This window comes from Lichenostomus cassidix, chromosome 14, assembly GCF_008360975.1.
Source record: "Lichenostomus cassidix isolate B80296 chromosome 14, HeHo_3.0, whole genome shotgun sequence".
NCBI lineage: Eukaryota > Metazoa > Chordata > Aves > Passeriformes > Meliphagidae > Lichenostomus > Lichenostomus cassidix.
Window position 1 is genome coordinate 5,501 of NC_139495.1, and position 5,535 is coordinate 11,035.

The window sequence follows — 5,535 nt, forward strand, 5'->3', positions numbered from 1 at the left end:
CGGGGACCTCTGGTCGGTTAAAAACACATTTAAACCCGAGTCAACGTGATTATCCGCACTTAAGGGTAAACCGCAGCTCTCCGGACCCCTGAGAAGCTGCCAAAGCTCGGGCGGCTGTGATTCTCTCCTCCCTTCTCCTCGCAGGGTGCGGCGAAATGGCGGCGCTTCCCCCGTGCTTTTGCGTGCTATTTGGGTTAAACTCCGGGATCTCGCCGCTTTCTGAGGGGGTTTCCGATTTATATCAGGGTAATGGAGGACATTAATGTCATTTAAATGAATCTGGGAGGGGATTTGGGGCACTTTTGTCACATAAACACGTGAAGGAGGTGAGCAGCGGGGCGGGGGAGCCGCACGGCTTTCTTTTTGCAGCTCTTTGACCGCGGATGTTTCTACGATGCAAATAAAAATCTCAATTCTTTTTAAAAACACCGATTTTGTTTATTTGTAAAGTAAAAAAGGTGCAGAGCTTCATCACAGCCGCTTCGGCAGCGGCTGGGAGGTCCTGGGGTGACCTAGGAGATCCCGGAGTCCCCAAAGCCGGAAAATTCCCTAAAGCCCCTCCCGACCTTCCCCGGTTTCCTCAGCAATTTTGGGGGCGATGTGACAATTTTGGGGGATTTTCGGGCGTTCCCCGCGTCCTCCCCGGGATTTCCCCCCTCCCCTGCTCTTACCGCAGCCCCGAGGGTCCCTCTGCTGCCCCCGAAAAGCCTCAAAAAGGGGCAAGAAATCCCCGATCCCCCCTGTCCCGAACCCGCCAGGCAGAGCGGCGTTGGCTCGAGCCGCGCCTCATAAGGGAATATGCAAATTAGAAGGGCATGGGCGGGGTTTGGGGGGCAGGAGTGGTTATGCAAATGAGAGAACGCCGGGAGGGAGTGGCTTCATGGGAGTAAGGGGCGGGGTTATGCTAATTTAGATTACCTCATGCGCGAACGGCATCTTGGGAGAAAGGGGCGGGGTTATGCTAATTTGGATTACCTCATGCTCGAACGGCATCGTGGGAGAAAGAGGTGGGGTTATGCTAATTTAGATTACCTCATGCGCGAACGGCATCTTGGGAGAAAGGGGCGCGGTTATGCTAATTTAGATTACCTCATGCGCGAACGGCATCTTGGGAGAAAGGGGCGCGGTTATGCTAATTTAGATTACCTCATGCGCGAACGGCATCTTGGGAGAAAGGGGCGGGATTATGCTAATTTAGATTACCTCATGCGCGAACGGCATCTTGGGAGAAAGGGGCGCGGTTATGCTAATTTAGATTACCTCATGCTCGAACGGCATCTTGGGAGAAAGGGGCGGGGTTATGCTAATTTAGATTACCTCATGCGCGAACGGCATCTTGGGAGAAAGGGGCGGGGTTATGCTAATTTGGATTACCTCATGCGCGAACGGCATCTTGGGAGAAAGGGGCGGGGTTATGCTAATTTGGATTACCTCATGCGCGAACGGCATCTTGGGAGAAAGGGGCGGGGCTATTCTAATTTGGATTACCTCATGCTCGAACGGCATCTTGGGAGAAAGGGGCGGGGTTATGCTAATTTAGATTACCTCATGCTCGAACGGCATCTTGGGAGAAAGGGGCGGGGCTATTCTAATTTGGATTACCTCATGCTCGAACGGCATCTTGGGAGAAAGGGGCGGGGTTATGGTAATTTAGATTACCTCATGCGCTAATGGCCTCTTGGGGAAAATGGGCGGAGTTATGCAAACTAGCCGAAACGCGGCGCGAATTGCCGTCTCGGTAAAGGGGCGGGGTCATGCAAATTAAAGCATAATCCCGCATGAATGGCGTTTTGGGAAAAGAGGTCCGGCCATGCAAATTAGATCACTGCGCGCAGCGATCGGCGGCATCATGGCGGATGAAGATTGGTGAGGCAAATTCGAATCCGTAGCGGCGCGAATGGCATCTTGAGAGCTTTATTGGGGGATTTGCAGAGTTTAGGCCTCGGTGCGCGGGGGGCGCGGGGGGAAATGGGGTTTCAAGCCTTTCCTCATCCCCCGAAAAAAGACCTTTTTTCCATTTTTCCCCACACAAATCCCCGCAGCTCCTCTCAGCCCCGGCTCGGCAAATCCAACCGCATGGTCCGAGCGGCCAAAAGCCCGAGCGCGGCACCTTCGCCGTGCATCTGCCGGCTTGTCTGGTCCCGCTGGCCGCGCCGAGAATCCATGAAAAATCTCCTGCAGCTCCCGAGCCTTTCCGCCTCTCCCGGAGCCCCCAGCGCCTCACGAGCTTCCCGCGCGGCCGGCCGGAGCGGCGGGGTGATGCATATTAGAGAACCAGAGCACCGCCGTGATTTCGGGTCAGTGCTTCAGAAACATGTGCTGGCAGTGCGGGAACACAGCGGGAAAGAGTCTCTAAATTGCTGGAAAGGAGGTGCGGGGCGGCGCGGGGGAGACAGCGAGGTGTGTGTTTGTCGAGCGGGGTGCCGCCGGGAGTGGGGGAAGGAGATTGTCATCGCCGCTCGGCCGTTTGGCTAAGATCGAGTGTAGTGTTTATAGTTATTTATTCGGTTTTGGGTACGTCCTTGGTGAGAGGACTTTATGTTAAGCGGGTATTTGAGCTCGGGAGTTGGGTCCAAAGCTTGCTCCCTCGGCTCCGCACATCGTCCCGGTATTGCGGTGCCTCCGGCAGCGGTGCATCCCCACCGGGGACCTTTCGACTGCCAAACGCAGACTAAATGCATTCGGAAACACTAAACGTCACAAGTCTGTGGGTATTCCTCCCGCGAGTTCCTGGCAGGGGCTCGCTGTCATCCCGGAGCTCGCTCTCACGCCCGGTGCATCTTCCCGGCAATGCGGTGCCTCCGGGAACGGCGCACCCCGCACGGGGACATTACGGTAGTGAAAAAGCACAAGGAGAGAGCGGTTGCTTAACTGCTATGTATATTTGTCGCAATATCAGACGTTATTATGTGACAAAAGGTTTGTGGCGCTTCCGAAGGTGCCGCGAAGGCAGCGCTGTAGGTTGTGGATCCCGTCCGTCCTTCTGCCTCAGCGCCCGCAACATCTCGTGCCTTAGCCCCGCCTCTCCCAGGGGCTCTGTTATAGGGCGCTAATAACGGGGAGATTAATAAGTAGGTTACAGTGAAAAGGGACAGCGCAAGTCTGCTTCTGCAGGTGCTACCGGAAATACCCGAATGGTGGAGAGAGCGAGAGTAAGTATGTCAATTCATAACGTATCTTTCTATTCTTTAGCAAGTCAAACCACCTGCTTCCACAGCACTTCTGAGCTTCATTCTCGCTGTTTACAGAAAACTCTTACAGGCCTGTCTGTGACTGACGTGATGGCTGCAGCGCCACGATGGTCCATATCAACAGTGGCTGCTTCTTTCAATTCTCTTTTTTCTGGTATACTTTCTTCTTACTAGATACTTAAGTCATCTCCTTCACTTGGGTAGCAGCATTCGTAAGGCACCGGGTACTATACTGTGGCTTGGGAATAAATGGCCGGCCATAAAGGTAGTAAACAGCTTTGCTGCGAGACAGAAAATGTTTGCAACATCTAACAAAAAGGTGGTTTTAGCCGGTGATTTTGTAATTATGGAACATGCTTCAGCTACTTCACATACAACACATGAAAAATTATTTATTGCTGAAACTCAAAAAGGCCACTACTTCTGCTGTGACACACTGCGGCCACCTGGATACGTGTCCTTCCCTAAAAAACAAGAAATGGACAACAGAAAAATTGCAGGAGTTCCTTACCTCAGGATGGGTTTTTTTTTCTCTTTTTCTTCCTGCTCTTACCTTCTCATATCTCTTCGTTTTAATGCACATTGGAAGGACTGCAATTATCAGTACGGGGGAACAAATCCTGAAGTGCTGCTTCTCCCTCTTGCTTGTCGTGTCACAGAATGCACCCGGAAAATACCATTCTATACCGTACAAAGTTCCAGGTACGGATACAAATAATAGAAAAACTTCATTAATTACTTTCCCCTACATAAGATTGCCCATGCTTGTAAAATCTGTAGGAATACATAGAAAAAATTGCAGATAAGGTCTGTATCAATTTCAATCCAGAACACCATCATTTAAAATTCTTTTAAAAATACAGGTTTGGATGATGTTGCTACCACTTCTTACATTACAAACTTTGGCTATACCGATCTCAAAACTGCTACACGTTTCTCCAAATATTTTCATAAATACTGGACAGTAAATAAGGTGTTAAGCTTTATACCTGAACTTAGTTATTACCTGTGTGTAGACTGCGTAACGCACACGTGGCCTGCTGAAAAACACTTCAGCGTTAAACCGGATTCATGCGGCTACATTCTGAGAGCTGCCGTGAAGTGCACCTCCTAGAATAGGCATGTACAGAAATTTGGCTTTCGCGTAGCCTACAAAAAAGAAGTGAAACCTTACTGGTTCTTTCAATGTCATCTGAAAGAAAGCACATCTGTCATTTTAAATACTGAAGGGTAACTGTCTTGACCTTCCTCTCCTGCACCCTCGGTGAGGCACTGCATGAGGCTTCGTAGGGTTTATGTCAGCCTTGGCACAAAATGCTGCACGGCTCATATGGTGGGTAACTTTCAGTGTGTGTTCCACGTGCTATTCTGCTTAGCTGAGTCACACATAAGGGAGGAAGATGCTCTAAGGGGTACTTGGGAGGTACTGGTTGTGTAATCGTTCATTCTGAATGGGTCAGCAGCCCACAGCATTATGGCCTGTGAGCAGAGATGACAGCATGTAGCCAAAGGCCTCCTGTTCCCCCCTGAGCTGGGGGAGAGTGGGTACAAACCTGCTTCCTGCAAGGGTATCCTCTTGGCCTGCTGCATGCTGAGGCTTGGACAACTTGGAGGGCAGCTGCAGGCTTTGGCCTCTGTGCATACACACCTCTCCCAGAAGGTGAGGTGACTTAATAATAACTTTGCCTGGATGTAATCAGCTGGCTGAATGTCAGGGCAAAGTATGTGTCTTGAGGGAAACTTGTGGATGGAGTGAGATATGAATGTTTGGGTGAGGAAGAATGAGGACTGTGTGATGACCATCCCTGGAATGGAATTGGAACTCTGCAGAGAATGGAGTGCATGCACTGTTAGGCAGCCTTTGCTGTAGGCAAGTGTGAAGAAGCCTTGGAGATGGGAGCCATAAGGAAATATTCCAAAGCAGTGAGAAAGATTAGAAGGTGTTAGAATTGGTGGTTGCAGTGGGATGACATGTGGGTGGGGTCAGGGATGGTGCACCTGTATGAGAAATGGTATAATACTGTGAAAGTGCAATGTGCAGGCATTGCTGAGCAGGCCTGAAGCCCTCCCCTGTGGTCAGGACCTAAGCATGCAGCTGGTGGGTAGGAAGCTCTAAAGCTTGACTTCTCAGGTGCTTTCCCCACCAGACCCCACCGACACAGGGCAACGAGGATCTCCTGGAAGAACTGATGCTGCACATATAATCATATATAGAATTACTTGCTATATTTCATAGGCAGGCAGGCAGGCAGGCAGGCAGGCATTTATATATACAACACTCATATTTGCAGGTCACAATCCTGTATCTCTCCGTGTTGGGCTTCCATGGACAAGCTAGGCTACT

The 5,535-nt window shown here is 50.7% G+C and overlaps 1 long non-coding RNA gene and 1 other non-coding gene across 2 annotated transcripts; one reads left to right on the top strand and one right to left on the bottom strand.

The window, feature by feature from the left end:
• The first annotated feature begins 2,451 nt into the window (after nt 1-2,451).
• On the top strand, nt 2,452-2,642 carry LOC146430511 (U2 spliceosomal RNA). The gene has a single exon (XR_014855244.1). It is a non-coding gene; the product is annotated as a U2 spliceosomal RNA (small nuclear RNA).
• A 915-nt stretch (nt 2,643-3,557) lies between these two features.
• On the bottom strand, nt 3,558-5,268 carry LOC146430512 (uncharacterized). Its single transcript, XR_014855020.1, has 3 exons — nt 4,198-5,268; nt 3,745-3,872; nt 3,558-3,655 (listed from the first exon to the last, which is right to left on the bottom strand). It is a non-coding gene; the product is annotated as an uncharacterized LOC146430512 (long non-coding RNA).
• Between the last annotated feature and the right edge of the window lie 267 nt (nt 5,269-5,535).